This window comes from Petromyzon marinus, chromosome 17, assembly GCF_048934315.1.
Source record: "Petromyzon marinus isolate PM22_M1 ecotype Great Lakes invasive population chromosome 17, UKy_Petmar_22M1.pri1.0, whole genome shotgun sequence".
Lineage (NCBI taxonomy): Eukaryota > Metazoa > Chordata > Hyperoartia > Petromyzontiformes > Petromyzontidae > Petromyzon > Petromyzon marinus.
The window spans coordinates 9,437,918-9,456,980 of record NC_133683.1 but is presented as its reverse complement, the minus strand read 5'-3'; positions in this window follow the sequence as shown (position 1 = coordinate 9,456,980).

Here is a 19,063-nt window from a genome sequence, read left to right as displayed (position 1 = left end):
GTTTACAGTTATGCATACTGCTGTGGTGGTACCTGCTTTCACTACAGCAGTGCATACTGCTGTGGTGGGACTTGCTTTTGTGGGGGAGGCTGACTCCAGGCTCCTCACTCATGTGAGATCTGCTGCTCCCCTCTTCCTGGGGAGGGTCACTGCTCCCCGACTCCCCTCCTCTCGCCGCGGCCCCTCGAGTCCACGGCTTCACCGACCCCACGTCCTCTGTAAGGGGCATGACTCACGGCTGGCGCTTAGCCACCTGGGGTCAATTCACACTCTCTCTGCATACACTCCTCCAAACGTTAGTAGGAGACTCACCGTACGCTCCTGCTCACACTCGTATCGCACGCGCGGGACGGGGGGCAGGGGTCAAAGGGCAGTGACGTCACTCGTACACGCGTAGCCGATTGGAGGGGGTGTCTCGGAGATTATTTAAAGGGTTGTATAAATAATCTCACGTGCCCCTGCGCGAGCCCGCCGCCACTCACCACACGCACCACGAGCTACGCGCTCACCATGCTCACCACGGGCTACGCATTCACCACACTCACCACAAGCTACGCGCTCACCACGCTCACCATGAGCTGCGCGTTCACCACGCTCACGTAGGGGCGGGCGCAAACACGTGGGTAAATACACACTCACGCGCAAACACAGGGTAAAACGACGCAGGAACCCCGGTCGGGCGCGCACACAATGGCCGCCTCAACAGAGTTACCCGCGCGCAAATCCCCGTACCATGACGAGCGGACTCACACCACCATGCGCCCGTTCCACACTCGCAGAAACCACTCGACAAGGTTTATTGATCACTAACGATTTATTCCCGGCGTGTCTGTGAGCTGCTATCACCCAAATCAGTATGAGTCAGCAGGGCAGGTCTAACCTATCTCCCAATGATCTAAACCCGATCTACCTCATCCACTTAGAATCAAACTCCCTAGGATCTTACACTAAATCCCAACTCTCTCTTGCGTACTCACGGTTCGGCTCGGATGTGCGGGAAGCCGTGGAGATGCGAGGCTGCACGAAGTCCTCGCTGGGAACGGGGCCTGGCTGCACTGAGACTCATCTCACGGACGATCCAGTGGCCGACACGGTGACTTCTCCGTTCCCCGACTCGAGAAGAACGCGACTCCCTTATCCCTACCTTCTCTCGCCTTTTATTGTTCCCTACATCAAAGATAATTCGGCACTGATCCACTGGCCTTCCCGGCCAATCAGGTGGCTCGGATTTCCCACCACTTTCCCCAGGCCGGTGCTCTCTCAGACATCCGCATTTTACCCTCTACATCAATAGGGACGGCCGCGGGGCTGCTGCGTTGGTGCACAAGCACATTTGTCCTACCAATTAGAGGGCCTGCCCTGTTTTACCGCCGTTCGTGGCTCCACCCCCCTCCTGCCTGCTGACCCGCGTGTGTCATGTGTGTTTTCATCCTGCGGTGGCTGAGCAGCCCCGTCGTGACCATGTAATTACAACCCAAGTCACGGCGCCGCGGTGCGAGTTAGCCTCGGGGGAGATCGCCCAATTCCCTGGCCACAGTAAACCGTGAAGACTAGTCCCATGAGAGGGCTTCTGGGTGAAAACCTGTCGGCCAGGTGACCTCCCCTCGGGGCTCTATGGGGGGGGGGGTGTGTGTGTGTGTGTTCATGTGGGGGGTGGTGAGAGAAGAGCAGCGTCGGCCCCGTCGCTCGGAGGTGGCGGTGTTGCAGGCTCGGCTCCGACAGAGCGGCTTCGCTGCTGTGGCACCACACTTTCACTACAGCAGTACATACTGCTGTGGTGGTACCTGCTATCACTACAGCAGTGCTTACCGACTGGGGTGGTACCTGCTATCACTACAGCAGCGCATACCGACTGTGGTGGTGCCTGCTATCACCACAGCAGTGCATAGCGACTGTGGTGGTGCCTGCTTTCACTACAGCAGTGCATACCGACTGTGGTGGTGCCTGCTGTCACTACAGCAGTGCATACCAAATTTGGTCGTAACTGCTTTCACTACAGCAGTACATACTGTTTGTGGTGGTACCTACTATGACTACAACAGCGCATACTGACTGTGGTAGTACCTACTATTACTACAGCAGTGCATACTGACTGTGGTGGCACCTGCTATGACTACAGCAATGCATAATGACTGGTGGTACCTGCTTTAACTACAGCATTGCATACCGACTATGGTGGCTCCTGCTATCACTACAGCAGTACATACCGGATGTGGTGGTATCTGCTATGATTACAGCAGTGCATACTGACTGTGGTGGTACCTGCTTTAACTACAGCATTGCATACCGACTGTGGTGGATCCTGCTATCACTACAGCAGTGCATACCAACTTTGGTGGTACCTGCTTTCACTACAGCAGTGCATACCGACTGTGGTGATACCTGCTTTCACTACAGCAGTGCATACCGACTGTGGTGGTACCTGCTATCAACACAGCAGTGCATAGCGACTGTGGTGGTGCCTGCTTTCACTACAGCAGTGCATACCGACTGTGGTGTTACCTGCTTTCACTACAGCAGTGAATACCGACTGTGGTAGTACCTGCTATCACTACAGCAGTCCATACCGACTTTGGTCGTACCTGCTTTCACTACAGCAGTGCATATGACTGTGGTCGTAACTGCTTTCACTACAGCAGTGCATATTGACTGTGGTGGTATCCTGCTATCACTACAGCAGTGCATTCTGATTGTGGTCGTACCTGCTATGACTACAGCAGTGCATACCGACTGGTGGAACCTGCAATGACTACAGCAATGCACACTGACTGTGGTGGGACCTGCTTTAACTACAGCAATGCATACCGACTGTGGTGGTACCTGCTATGACTACAGCAGTGCATACCAACTGGTGGTACCTACTTTAACTACAGCATTGCATACCAACTATTGTGGTTCCTGCTACACTACAGCCGTGCATACCACTTGTGGTGGTACCTGCTATGAATACAGAAGTGCATACTGACTGTGGTGGTACCTGCTTTAACTACAGAATGCATATTGACTATGGTGTGACCTGCTATCACTACAGCAGTGCATACCGACTGTGGTGGTACTTGCTTTCACTACAGCAATCCATACTGACTGTGGTGGTACCTGCTATGATTACAGCAGTGCATACTGTGGTGGTAACTGCTTTCAATACAGCAGTGCATACTGACTGTGGTGGTACGTGCTATGATTACAGCAGTGCATACTGACTGTGGTGGTGCCTGCTATGATTACAGCAGTGGATACTGACTATGGTGGTACCTGCTATGATAACAGCAGTGCATACTGACTGTGATGGAACCTGCTTTCACTACAGCAGTGCAAACCGACTGGTGGTACAAGCTTTCACTACAGCAGTGCATAGCGACTTTGGTGGTACCTGCTTTCACTACAGCAGTGCATACCGATTGTGGTGGTACCTGTTTTCACAGCAGTGCATACCGACTGTGGTGGTTCTTGCTTTCACCACAGCAGGGCATACCGACTGTGGTGGTACCTGCTATCACAGCAGTGCATAACCACTGTGGTGGTACTTGCTTTCACTACAGCAGTGCATATCGACTGTGGTGGTACCTGATATCACAGCAGTGCATACCGACTGTGGTGGTACCTGCTATTACTACAGCAGTGCATACCGATTGTGGTGGTGCCTGCTATCATAGCAGTGCATACCAACTGTGGTGGTTCCTGCTATCACTACAGCAGTGCATACTGTGGTGGTACCTGCTATGATTACAGCAGTGGATACTGACTGTGGTACCTGCTATAATTACAGCAGTGGATATTGACTGTGGTGGCACCTGCTATGATTAGAGCAGTGCATACTTTGGTGGTACCTGGTCTCATTACAGCAGTGCATACCGACTTTGGTGGTACCTGCTTTCACTACAGCAGTGCATACCGACTGTGTTGGTGCCTGCTATGACTACAGCAGTGCATATCAACTTTGGTGGTACCTGCTTTAACTACAGTAATGCATACCGACTGTGATGGTTCCTGCTATCACTACAGCAGTGTCTGCTGACTGTGGTGGTACCTGCTATCACTACAGCAGTGCATACCGACTGTGGTCGTACCTATATGATTACAGCAGTACATACTGACTGTAGTGGTTTATACTATCACTACAGTAGTACATGCTGACTCTATAGCAGTATTTATCAACTATATAGCACAAAGTACTCACCTATAAGATTGCCGTGATGAGGCCTAGTCCCGTGCAGAGCTCCCGGCCTCGCCTAGATTGCCCAGCCGGCTTAGGCTGGGGGCTGGGCCGCTACCCCCGCCCACCATCCCCCCACTCGAGCTACAATAATATTATCTAGGCGCTATAATATTAGTATCTACCAATCCTATAGTATTAAGTGCACACATTGGGGTGGGGAGAGAAGAGGACATGATACTTTGATGAATTTACCTCAGTGTTGCGTGTAATTTTTTTTGCATTTTGAACGCGAATGAGAAATCCCCCCCACCCTCCACCGATGGCGTGTGTACGTTGCTAATGGAAACTCCTGTCAGCGTTTCGCGCATGCGCAATTGCGTGCTTTCTCCCGCGCTGGGCGGCAAAAATAAATAAATAATACGGCTAGCACTCAATTGTTAATTTAACTTATTTAAAGGTGACGGACATGAAAAAGGAGTAGCCTATGCCAAGCACGGGGCTTACGGCGTGGTACCCGGCAATTTTTGTTTTTTCGTTAACCCCACAGTTCGAGAGCCAAATCCCTCGCAAGCGCGCATACGCAGACATACAGATGGACAGACGGACAGACAGACAAAAAATGACCTAGGTCAGATAGTGTGCACCCACGTAGGGTGTGTATCGTCCCCATTGCTTGCAAGAATAAAGTAAGGTACCTACAATTACTACTGTCTCCGAACTGCGTCACTACATATGCATTGCAGTCATTGGTGATTAATGTTGTATGAATCTGCCAATAAAAAATAACTACGATACAATTTTAATCCATATTGTAATCTAGAGCGATATAAAAGGCCTTTCTAAACTAATTTATCGTAAACAATGTTGTTTCCAAGAGTAACCAGTGAGCGCGAACAAATGATGTCATGCATGCAGAGCATCTGTTGAATTTAATTTTTTTCTCTTGCAGTTACTAGCTAGTTAGGATACCTCACAAAATGGACAATTGGTTCAATTATTAAAGTTCATTCACATATTCATTTCCCATGTTGGGTCCGGAAAGGGGGATACTCAGTTGAAACACAATTTAAAAGGTGGGTACAGTGGCCAAACAAGGTGAGAGGATAACCACTGCTTTAGACGGGTGTATTCTTCATCACGCAATTGTTCTGCGGTCTCTGCATGCACAAGTGAGAGAGAAATGCCTCGAGGAAGGCTCCCTGCTCATGCTATAACAAGGTCATCAGCATTGGCCAACAATTCGAAGCGTCGAGAGAGAGAGCATGAAGACGATTACACCAGAGAACGATGCGAGTAGCAACGCAGGGGATGGTAAAAGTCAAGACAGCGAGCTGCATGCCAAGTACATTGTACGCAAAGTCATCTGCACGGGAAAACTCCAAGAGCCTTTCTGAAAAGAAGGGTCTGCTTCCACCATTGATGATCTACAACAGATGTATTCTTGTTTTGTATGGTTGATGAAGATGCAGAGACTAAACTACAATTTCACTTGATTCTAGATTTGAAGTTTTCGTGACTGCAAGGATCCATACTCTTTTGTTCTTTCGGTAAAGTCACATAGGTAAAGAAAATAAAAATAAATTGAACCACAACATTTCGGACACAACACAAGCGTCCGTCATGAGGTGGGACAATCACAGCAAAAAACAGTTGCTGAAATCGGCAAAAAAGCCGCTAGCAACGGGGTTATTTATGTAATGGGTTCCGGAGACACTCGTAGAGGCGACTTCTTTATTACGTATTCTTGGTTCTTTCGGTAAAGTCACGTAGAAGATATAGTATGTACAGTCCTTTTACAGGCTAGGGACACCGCCTACTTCTAGCGTACCTGACACTGGTTACGCTCTCGGGTCCTCCGGCTATGATTACCCTTGGGGAGGCACCTGACCCGACCCAGCCAAGGTGCGGGTCTAGACCTCTGCCTTCCTAGGACCTCGGCATCGGGCCGGGAGTCCCAGGGTCCCACCACTGGCACGCACAGCGTCCCGGCCCTTACAAGGACAGCAGGGCGAGGGGGTCTAAGGTCCTAAGCTGGCTGGTCTTAATTCTTCGGCTGCGACTGGTCCCGAGCTTCTCGGGAGGTCCCCTTTTATGCCCCTTACCCATCGAGGGGCTGAGCTGTGTGGGATCCCAGATCCTCCGCAGCCCCCACCCCTCCTGCACTGAGGGGCGGGGCTGCATGGGATCCTGGGGCACCCCGCAGCCCCCTCCCGCTGGAGGGCAATGCGGCGACTGCCCTGCCGGTACAAGGTGCTGCCCGCAGATGGGCCCCGTCCACCACTGCCGGTAAGTGCGGCCCATCGACGTCGCTACATATAGACGAGGGAGGGGGGGCGGAGCCAAGGATAGAGAGGGTGGGGGGAGGGAGCATATATGACATTGAGAGCAAATAACCTGAGGAGCAGGGAGCGGTAAATGAACCTGCGCTGCAAGACTGACATGCACGGAAAATTTCTGAACTATGGGAATGAGCAGGGCTGGGTGTAAGAGACTGGAGATACGGATATGAAAGCAAACTATAAAGCAGTTAAGGTTTTACCAGGTGAATAACATCCTGCCAATGATTGCTCAATTTGTATCCATCTTCTTGGTTGAAGTTATGTCTATGTTTATATATCTGGATGGCTCCATGAACAAACCTTTGATAGTAGCCAGAAGGTTTGCAGAGTACCTTGGTCTCGGAGAAAACAATATCATGAGAGCCCACAGCGTTATAGCAATGGTCGGCAACGGCGGAAGAATTAATTTTGCCGTGTTTCAAATCTGACTTGTGCTCGCGGACACGGTCAGAGACATGACGTTTCGTTTCCCCAATGTAACAATCACCACAGATGCAGCTTAGTTTGAATACTCCTGGGTATTGCAGATGGGATTAGATCACAGATTTTGTGTACTGTACTGAATCGGACCTGGATCTTGTGTTTGTTTAAGATTTTGGAAATATTTTTGGTGACGCCAGCTATGTATGGTAACGTGATGGTTTTGATCGGTGTCTCAAGGGGTTGTTTCTCCATGGTTGGAGAGACAGCTTTGCGGATGATACGGTCCGAATATCCATTCATCTTAAGGGTCTGGTGTACATGTTCCAGTTCACTGGCTAGGTGGTGTTCCCACTATGTCCCGCTAGCGCGGGGGACCCCATCACTCAGTCAACGGGGGCCCGGCGGGAACCGACCGATGCGGTGTAGGAGGGAGTGGAAAAGGCGGACGTCGTGCCCCACCTGCATAGCGAGGGCGGTGGGGTGGACGTCGGCCCCCACAGCTGTACTAGTGACGAATTGGCATGTTCTGTTTATGTGACAACCCTTACTAGTTGGCTGTCGGGTGGTGGCGGGTTTTAATGACACATATTTATGCGATCTAACCCAAAAAAACCTCTATTAGGGATGATATTGGTCGCGAAAGCCTATGTGTTAAACCTCAAGGCCTGTACGAATTTAATTGTCTTCTGATAGGCTTGCAATCTGCCCTGGCCACATTACAAAGGCTCATGGAACTGGTTATAGCGGGGCCAGCAGTGGGAGTCATGCCTGATATATTTGGATGACGTTTTCGGCCGGTCATTTGATGAACAGCTGCAGCGATTGCGTGCTGTGCTATCCAGAGTACGCTCAGCCAACTTAAAATTAAAACCGTTCAAATGCCATTTGATGCAGACGTCGGTGAGATATTTGGGTCACGTGGTAAGTGAGTCAGGTGTCACTACGGACGCCGAGAAAACAGCGCAAGTGCGACATTGGCAAACCCCCAAATCCGTGAGTGATGTACGCAGTTTTGTCGGCTTCACGTCGTATTATCGCCGATTTGTTAACAGTGTTGCTACCATCACGAAGCACCTGCACGCATTAACAGCTAAAAAACAACAATTTAATTGGGGTATGGAATAAACAGCCTTTGTCACGCTGCGTTATCAGCTCACGGATGCTCCGCTCTTAGCATACCCAGACTTCTCCCTGCCCTTCATCTTAGACATGGACGCCAGTGATCTAGGCCCAGAGGCGCCGGTTGGGATCTGTTAGAGGGGAAGGACGGATTGGCTAGGGGAAAAACAGTGACAGAAGGTTCCAGAAAGGGGGCTCGAGGAGAATAAAAAGGGAGAGTACGAGGAGTGGGGTACGTTCGAAGGGAGTAACAAACTGAAGACAAGAACGAAGTCTCGGGTCCCGTATTGTGGCTGGGTCCCAATAAAATCGTCGTCAGAGTCATTACACAGTGAACAAGAGACGGAAAAGTCCAGTGAGCGCGAGACAGAGCCCAGTGAACATGAGATGGAGCTCAGTGAACGTGAGATGGAGCCCAGTGAGTGTGAGATGGAGGCCAGTAAACATGAGACGGAGTCCAGCCACATCTTGGTTTTCTAGAGATGTATTCTCAACTTCACTTCCTGAATTGCAACTGTCCAAATTTAAATAAACCACAGTACACATATACACGTTCAACAGTCTCAGTTGCTTTTGTCTCAAGCCACAAACCTAGTATTCCTGGGAAAGTGTCAAGGCAAAGAGAAACGAATTACTATATTTGGGTTTGCGATGAATAGTGAAGGGTTTCCGGGGGTTAATGCAATGGCATAATACAAGTCCCATAGACAAGATCAGTGTTAACGGTAGTAGAAAAGTACTTCATCAGGCTATAACAATGTAGTGTTGTAAAGACGAGCAGACTTCTTAGGAGGCACACTCTGTTTATTGTATTAATTCCTCATACAATGCTTAACACACACAGAGGAATATACGGTCCCCTCACCCGATACCCTAGGGAGGTACAGCCTCCGAGCTTGGCGGGACTCACACGTCTACCGCTAACCTAGCTTAGAGTCCTCCGGCTAGGACCTAGAGGAGGCTATCTGACCCACCGCTGGCCCGGTGGGTCCTGACCACTGGGTATGCCGAGCCTTAGCCCTTAGAAGGGCTGGGAGGCTGGTCCAGGGTCCTGGCTAGGCTTCAGCCCAGTCTTCTGTCTTCGTGCAGGGAGAGAACTCCCCGAGGTCTGTTGGGTCACCCTTATACTCCTTCGTGGCCAGGTAGAACCAATCATACATTCCCACGTGGAACCGTCTGATTGGTTCATACCAAACCCTGGCTGCGATCCGTTTCACCTCGACTGACCCCAACCATTGTGCCCAGAGGTAATGCCGCACTGCCCTGGTGGCAATGCAGGTTACGCAACAGTGCGTAGTTAACACCTCTTCAACAAGTTTAAACACAGCTCTACTAGCTGCCAAAGAGTGTTCAAACTCCATTGCACGATCACAGAAGCAGGGGTGTCATCCTAAGCTCACAGGTCTCAGACACAGGCGCCTAAATGGGACCACGGAGGTCGCAAGGCCGCTGGTTCATCATCATCAGGATCCATGGGCAGATAGCCCCGTAAACGTCCACTGCACATTTCGTAATGTTTTCACTTTCCTTTGTCTTGTGCCAATTTGCTCAAGTAGTGCCACATCGGTCTGGCACCAATATCTTGTGTCGCCGTCGTCAAGCCATTCTCTGAGGTCTTCCTTTCTTTCTGGTTCCTTTCATTTTTCCAAACAATACACTGTAATTGCCCTCTTGCTGTCCATCCTACATATGTAGTGACTTGTAACGTCACTGCCGTGTGGGTCTATGCACGCACATGCATGACGTCACTATGTGCGGGGAACGTCACCACCGTCTGGGCCTACACACACACATGACGTCACTACATGCGGATGCGGGAATGACGTCACGGCCGGGTCGGGGGGCCGGGAAGCCGTCGGTCAGTGCCGCGGGGATTGTGTGAGGCCGTGGCACTCTGGATGAACCCGACCGGACACGTGACCAGATCAAGTTGGGGGCCGGGGGCCCCAGGGGGACCTTGGGGGCCACGAGGCCAGAGGCAGAGCCTTCTCGAGGGTTCTCGAAGGGGGGCGTGGCCAGGGTGTGGCCTGGCCACGCCGAGGAGAATATAAGCGGCCTCCGCCCCTGGTGCGGGGATGCTCGAGTCCGGGATGAAGACGCCTCATAAAAAGGTCGGGGGCATGCTGCCGATCGGTGATGGAGACGTCACCGGCCTCCACGTTACCTTCCCCGTCCGGACTCCACTCGCGGCGTCTGCTACAATTGCGGGCGGCCGGGACACGTCGCCATGGAGTGCCGGGCACTGCGCTGTGGACGCTTCGGGCTGCCGTCCATGTCTTCCCATCCGCCATCGACTGCGAAGGGTCCCCAGGCGAGTCGCGGTGCAACACACATTCATCCCTCGTTCCCACCTCACCCATTTTTGGTCGCATTGACCCGCGTACTGTTGTCACTCGTCCTCGTCGGGTTGCGCCGCGCAAGGGGTCCGTTGCGTCGGGTGATGGTTGGCCTTTTGAGCTTGACCAGTGGTCGCAGCTGGCCCGTCAAGTCGTGACCGCGGCCGCCGGGTCATCCACGGTCGTCGGTACCATTCAGGGCATTGAAGTGCGGATCCTTGTTGACGGTGGCGCTTCCGCCACCATGATTTTGGAGTTAAGTTTGAATATTTTAACGGCCCATTGCCGGTTATTGTGCCCCGTATCCGTCCCCTATTTCGCAGCTAACGGGGGTTCGCTCGGTATTTTGGGTCAGATTGTGTGTGGAGGTGTCCATCACATTGCAAGGGCCCATCCTGGTCTCTGATTCCCTAGCAGTGCCGTGTTTGTTGGGGACGGACTTCCTTGGGAAGATGCCCCTCAAAATCCTCACAGACCACAGGTGCTTGGAGTTGCCCTCGGGGTGACGCATTGCGTTCTTATCGTCGTCCTCTGATTCGGACAAGGTCTGTGCGTCTGTACAGGCGCTTGTTACTGATACTGTCACGATTTCCCCAAGGGAGCAGATGCTCATTCCCCTGCGGATGCGTAAGCTGCTCGATCGTGAGGCCACTGAGGAGGGTATCGTGTTGTCTCCATCTAACAGAGCGGGCCGGGCAATGGCACTCGTGGGAGCGCAGATGCTAGTGTCACGGGATCGGCAGCCCTTTATTCAGGTGATAAATGTTGGGCCTGACGCGTCAGTTATTCAGGCGGGTACGGTGCTTGCTCACACATCGGCTGCAGTGGTTCACAGTGATATTATTGGGGTTGTTGGTGGTTCGCATAGCGCTGTGTGCGCACAACCAGGCGAAAATAAATGGGCGGATGCTCTTCGTGATGAGAATCGGGATCTGTCTGCCAGTCAGAGGTCCATGTTGCGGGTGTTGCTTATCGAATTCGGGGACGTGTTCAGCCACAGTAAATTTTATCTGGGTCGCACAACCCTCTTGAGCCACCACATTGATACTAGTGACTCTCCCCCAATCCGGCAGAACCTTACCGGTTGAGCCCGGCTGAGAAGGAGCACGTACGAGTCGCGGTCGATGAAATGTTGGCTGCTGACGTCATATCCCTATCCACGAGTCCATGGGGCGCTCCGATAGTGCTGGTAAAGAAGCACGACGGGAGTCTGCACTTTTGTGTAGACTTCCGCAAACTCAATAAAGTTTCTGTGGCAGACGCGTATCCCCTGCCTGTATGGATGATTCACTGGACGCATTGGCCGGGGCACGATTTTTCTTTCGGGATTCTGGCAGTTGCCCCTCGACGATTACTCCAGGCCTAAGACGGCTTTCCGGACGCCGCAAGGGTTGTTCGAATTCAATATACTCCCGATGGGCTTACATTCGGCTCCGGCTACTTTCCAAAGGTTAATGAAGTTGGTTTTGGCAGGACTCCAGTGGGACTCCTGCCTGATATATTTGGACGACGTTATTGTATTCAGTCGAACGTTTGAGGAACATCTTGTCTGCCTGCGCGCTGTTTTTCTCAAAATGCAGCAGGCTAATCTCAAGTTCAAGCCCCAAAATTGCCATTTGTTGCAGAAATCAGTATGAAACCTCGGGCACATCGTCGGCGAATCGGGTATCACGACCGATCCCTATAAAACTGCTTACGTGCGCACGTGGCCCACCCCCAAGTCAGTGGGTGAAGTCCGCAGTTTTATCGGCTTCGCTTCCTACTACCGTCGCTTCATGCCCAGGTTCGCCACCATTGCCAAACCTCTCCATGCACTCACGGCAAAGGGGAAGAAGTTTCGGTGGGGTGCGGAGGAGGAGGCCGCCTTTGTTGCCCTCCATGACGGCTTGGTGCATGCCCCTCCCCTCCGATACCCAGATTTTTCCTTACCCTTCGTTCTAGACACCGATGCTAGCAACACGGGCATTGGTGCTGTATTGTCGGAAGTGGTGAACGGCGTGGAGAGGGTGGTGGCGTACGGAAGCAGAGTGCTCTCGCCGGCCGAGCAACGTTATTGTGTGAGGGAACTGCTCCCTATTGTTTTCTTTGTACAACAGTACCGGCCCTATCTGTATGGCAGAACATTTGAGGTGCGATCAGATCATGTCGCCCTCCAGTATGCCTTGCACGTTGAGAAACCATCTGGGCAGCTATCTCGCTGGTTGGAGATCCTTCAGGATTACTCATTTCGGGTTTCACATCAGAAGGGGACGCGGCACGCTAACGCCGACGCGTTGTCGCGACTTCACCCGGATGGCCTGTTTGTTGGGGTCGCTCCGCTGTAGATCGCCGGACGCGCATTCGTCCTCTCCCATTGTTGCGTCGGCGTCGACGCCTTCCCCTGAGGAGCAAGGCGCTCCTATGCCTTGTGATGCCGCCCTGGGGTTGACCCACTCCGAGTGAGGCCGCCTCCAAGGTGATGATGCTTCCCTCCTCAAATTGCGCCGCAGTGTTGGGGCGCTGGGTGATAGTTCGGGCCGCCGGAGGGTCGCCCCCTTTGTCCTCAAAGGGGGTTTGCTAATGTACTGGGATGGCGGGCTGCAGCGCTACTGTCTCGTAGTGCCCACATGCCTCAGGGGCAGGCTTGTTGTGGCCATTCATGAGCGGTTAATACACTTAGGAATGCATAAGACCCTGGCCGCCATTAAACTCGATTATTATTGGCCCAGCATGGCGGCAGACGTAGCGAACATTATCAAAGGTTGCGCGCAATGCGCTCGCCGCAAACCGCCGCCTGTAAAGTGCTGCCCGCCTTTGCAATCAATTAAAGTCTCCCGCATTAACGAACTTGTGGCGTTGGATATATTGGGACCCTTTCCCACTACGGCCCGGGGAAACGAATACCTCCTTGTGGACGTAGAATATTTTTCCCGCTGGCCGGTTGCTTGACCGTTTCCCAATCAGACGGCCGTCAGTATCGCTGACGCGTTCCTGCACGTATATGTGCTGGACAAGGGGGCCCGGGAACGCCTCCTTACTAACCAGGGGAAATGTATTTCCGCAAGACTACTAAAGAGGTGTGCAACCTTCTGGGCACCAAGAAGGTTCACACCTCGCCCTATCATTCCCAGACGGATGGGATGGTCGAGAGGCTCAATAGGACTCTGGTCGCGATGTTGAGTCAGCAGGTCGATGAGTCTCAAAAATATTGGGATTTACACATCCCTGGGGTGCTCGCGGCCTACAGAATGGCCCCCCATGTTTCCACTGGCTACTCGCCCTTCTTTCTAATGTATGGGCGGGAACCTAACCCCCCCATTGACGTTCAACTTTAAGCAGGTCCGAGTAAGGCCAAGGTGTCCATCGCTGAACCTATAAGGTTTACCCTTCAACGTGTTTCCGAGGCATGCGAGGCCTCCAGAGCGAATTCGGCCGCACGGCAGCTGGCCAATGAACGCTTGATGGGTCGCCGTGTGTCGGGCAAGCGGTGGGTCCCTGGTGACAGGGCTTGGCTGCACTGTCCACAGGTGCCTGTCGGCACATCGCCCAAGCTATAGAAGCCCTAGCGAGGGCTGGTCGAGGTGGTGCAGGCCGACCGGCCTCAATGCGTTAAGATTCGGTTTGGCCGCTGGACTTGGTTTATACACCCATTGTGACTGAAACCGTTTGTGCAACCCCGTCACGTTAACTCATCTCCTATCTCCGAGGGCCAAATGTCTGGTGTGCCAGTTGAGCTGGGGGACGTGCCAAGAGTGGTGGTTCCTCAGGGTGGCTCTGTGATACCGCCCGCAGGATCAGAGCTCGTGATCCCCTCGGCGCCAACGGGGGCTGCTCCTCCTCACGTTCCGCTGGATGCGGAGCACCACCCACACCGCAGTCCCCGACGGGGCAGCCGTAAACACCCGCCTGCGATGACGCTGACCCCGGACCTCCCGGGGTGTTGGGGCCTGCCTCGGCCGGGGGTCCGGCCACTTGTACTTGTTCACGGACTGCATGGTTTAAATGTCACTATCACACGTTGCAAGTTGTTCTACAGGTCTGTATTGTTGCTTGTGTGCGTTTCTTTCCTCGCAGCGGTTCGTTAGTGCTCGTCGGGTTTCGAGTGCGGGGTGCCTCAGGGTTGAGTGTTGTTTATTGCTGTTCACGTTCAATTTGTTATTGTACATATGTTTCTCACGTTATTTATTGTCGGACGTCGGTTATTTATTAATGTTGCTTGTTGGGGGGCACAAAGTTTGTTCGGGTTAATCACAGCCGGGACGGCTGTATTTTTACATGGGGGGGGGGGGGCGGGGGGGGGTGATGTCGAGACTTGTAACGTCACTACTGTGTGGGTCTACACACGCACATGCATGATGTCACTATGTGCGGGGAACGTCACCACCGTCTGGGCTTACACACACACACACGACGTCACTATGTGCGGATGCGGGAATGACATCACGGCCGGGTCGGGGGGCTGGGAGGCTGTCGGTCAGTGCCGCGGGGGTTGTGTGAGGCCGTGGCACTCTGGATGAACCCGACTGGACACATGACCGGATCAAGGTGGGGGCCGGGGGCCCCAGGGTGACCTTGGGAGCCACGTGGCCAGAGGCAGAGCCTTCTCGAGGGTTCTCGAAGGGGGGCGTGGCCGCAGTGTGGCCTGGCCACGCCGAGGCGCATATAAGCGGCCTGCGCCCCTGGTGCGAGGCTGCTCGAGTCCGGGATGAAGACGCCTCAGGAAGAGTGAAGCCAAGCCTCCAGTCAGCATGACCAAGCAGTAGCCCTCCTGGCTTGGCCACGCCAGTGTATTCAGAGTGTCAGTGTTAACGAGAGTTAACACTGACACTCTGGTCGGTGGTCACCACTATATGTGTATCGTTACGAATTATCGTTGTGTTCAGGAATAAATAGTGTTGCATTTTCAACTCAGTGTGTGCACCTCTATCGAACCATTTCACATGTCCAAATAGCACCAGTTTACTTCTCACCACTGCATGCATCATCAGAGTCTTCTAAATGCAACGTTATTCTTACTTCTACGTTGGTCACTCTTTGGGTCCAGCTTAGATGCAGAAGTCTCCTGTAGTAATACAGCCCACTTGGTTGCACACACGAGTCGAACAGGGCTCCAACGGACTGTTTCGGGCACGGGGCCGAGCTGCAGAGGTGGCAAGGTTGCAATGCGGAGTTGCACAGGAGTAGAGGCCGACCGAAACTGAATTTCTAGTTTCAGCCGAAACCGAAACCAGACCGAAAGTTAAATATTGACTTTTGGTCGAAACCGAAAGTTTAACTACACTTTCGGCCGAAACCGAAGCCGAAACCGAAAGTTTAACTATACTTCAATGCTAAATTATTCTGTTGATATATAAATTCCTTTGTCAAGGCGCTCTGCTCCTCCCACCCAGCTTAAAATACGCTGCCAAGCTTAGTGTTAATTGGAGCGCTGTCTTTCCGACAGTTCTGTTTCTTCACCTGAGGAAGGCTACTTGTGTTGTGGCCGAAACGTCGTGAGAATTTTATTTTATTGTTTTATTTTTATTACTTTATTATTTCCCTTCTACGTGACTTTACCGAAAGAACCAAGAAGATTTAATTACACTTTCGGCCGAAACCGAAACAGAAAGGTATATAACCGAAGTTACTGAACACAAGATTTATGAAATATGATGCAATGCTACTTTAATTAAAAATAAATCTAGAACTAATAATTCCGAGCCTGCAGTAAGAGTCGCAAAATATCAAATATTTAGGTGTTACTTACTTAGTAATTATATCCAAACAAACGAATGTTGTAGTTAAGAAATACCAGTTTTTCCGCATTCTCGCCCAGCAGGTTGCTGCGCCTTGCTTTGATCAATCAACTTTAGTGAAGTAATCCCACACCGTATGTTTCGACATTCTTCACGGTGATTAATTGCTCCGTTTATTAACTTTCATTTTCTACTTCACTCAGATTCGTAATTTCGTTATTACTAATTCGCTACAGAACTATTAACTAACTTAATATCAAGTCAGACTTCGAATCTCGGAATCAACACGCGTGTAGACTTAAGCGAACGCAACACATAAGCCAAGGCCGGCAGGCGGCTGGGAACAGACAACAGAGGCACTTTGTTGTCGTCCCGCCAAAGAGACTCCACCCATGGATGCAGATGCAGGCTGCCGTCTGTTGACAGACCATCGTGGCGGCTGTAACCTCGCAGATGCAGGCTGCCATCTTTTGACATTAGCAGACCATCGTTGCAGCTGTAACCTCGCTCCCAAGCGGCTACTGCTGTGTGTGTGTTTGCAGCCTATCGCATAGGATTGCCTAGCGCCGACTGACCGGCCGATAGGCAGAGAGATAGACGTAGCAATAGCGTTATATTCTAAAAATAGATCTTCGGTTGACGACCGAAAGTCAATATCAGTTTCGGCCGAAACCGAAACCAGACCGAAAGTTTAAAATTGACTTTCGGCCGAAACCGAAAGTATGCCGAAAGTGTCCATTTGCCAACTTTCGGCGCCGAAACCGAATTTCGGTCGACCTCTACACAGGAGTCTCCTGTTCCTGGCAATTTAAACAGAGAACAGTGCTCTACCCCCTCAGGTATTCCCAGTCACCAAAACTGTACTGGGATCTACTTTCATTGATACTGGACTTATAAATGCTAGACTAGTTGTATTTGGTACGAATTCTCGTACAAATTAAATGGGCGGTTGGTTACCCCAGCTCAGGAGGTAGCTCGTTTCCAATTGAGTGTCAGAGCTGACCTACCGCTCACCCCCTGGTGGTTGGCGACACGAGGTCAGAGTTGGTTGTATGTGATGCATTCCATTCGCCTTGGTTTTGTTGTACTAGTTGTACCAGGTCGATGTGCGATCTTGCCATTCAAAACTTGAGTATGTACAGTTGCGTTTGGATTGTTTTGTTCGTGTTTTTATTTTGCTGTGAACGGGTGTCTATCGTGTAACCAGGTCCCCATCGGGAATGAGCCATTTATTGCCCAATTGGTTTTCCCTGTGCCAAATTATAACCTAAACTGAACTTAAACATAAGTGGGTCGCTATTTCCAAACCGAGCAACTTAACTCAGCTGACGACAGGGGAGGTGGCGACCCCACTGTAAATGTGTTTTTAAGGAAGATGCGGCAACCTGTCATGTGAAAGAATTCATACACCTTTCTCAATAGGCTTTAACTTCATTGAATACACACATCTTCAAAATGGCAATACATTCAATATAATGTTGTGATAATGAACATGGTTAAATTAGCATTGTCACGAAAATGTAAAACAAATATAATTTCACATCAATAATATATTTACGTATAAACTGTTCTAATAACCAAAGTAAGGCCCTCTTCAAAAAAAAGTTAAGCCAGTTAGGATTGGTGAAGTGAGTTTTGTATTTATTTAGTGTTTGTATTTATATTCTTGGTTCTTTCGGTAAAGTCACGTAGAAGGGAAACAATAAGGCTAATGGTTATTCCGACTACACAATCCGCAAAGTTATTACTCCAACCATGAAGAAGGACCCTCTTGAGGAGCCTTTCAGAACCATCACTTTACCCTACATTGCGGGATCACAAAAAAGATCTCCAAAATCTTGAATAAACACAAGATCCAGGTCCGATTCAACACATTACATAAAATCCGTGATCTGGTTCCGTCTGTAAAAGATGTGATTCCAGACATACAGTACCCTGGCGTCTACAAACTAAGTTGCCTCTGTGGTAGTCGTTACATTGGAGAAACCAAACGACATGTCTCAGACCGCATTCGTGAACACAAAGCAGACCTGAAACACGGTAGGACCAACACCTCGGCCGTGGCAGATCACTGTTATAATTCAGTAGGTTCACATGACATTGACTTCTCCAAGACAGAGGTTCTTTGCAAGCCATCTGGCTACCATGAGAGATTCGTTCATGAGCCTATCCACATATACAAACACAGAGACAATTTCAACCGAGAATATGGATTCTGGCTTAGCAATCATTGGAAGGATTTGATAAACCATTTCGGGTCTTAATTGATCACGCTTAAGGTGGCTTTCAGACTGCATCCATTATTTTTCGTCTCCCCCCTCCTCTTTTCCAAACATAGATGGACTCGTCCATCTGAACAAACTCTCTCTCCGTGGTGCTAACGTTAAAAATAACCGCCACTTTTTTCAAATTTTCTTGTTGTGGTTTTCACACCTGATGATTGTTGCTTGTGTTGCAGTCGTTGTGTTGCAGTCGAAACGTCGTGAGAATTTTGTTTTATATTTTTATTATTTTATTGTTTCCCTTCTCCGTGACTTTACCGAAAGAACCAAGGATATGAATCCCTGCAGTCACGAAAGCTTTAAATCAAAATGTTTGTATTTAATTATTGTTAATGACGCGCCAAAGTTGTATTCACTCGTCCTTTTATTTGGGAAAAAACAAATCACAACGTATACACAGTACATTTAACAATGTATACGTACGAACGCAAAATATGAATTCAAACCATACTACACATGCAAAAGAAACAAGATAAACTCAAGGCTATTTAGCATGTTCTATAAGTGTAAGCATTGTGAATTGTGCAACCTGTAACTTAGTAATTGTAAAAACAGCTTATTTTTGCAGATTAAATGTTTAATGTCATACACAAGTATCTGGGGTAGGATGGACACAGATTGCTGTGTACATTGCTATATATACTTTTATACAAACAGTACATGGAGATAACATTTATTACCAGTGTGTGGTTGT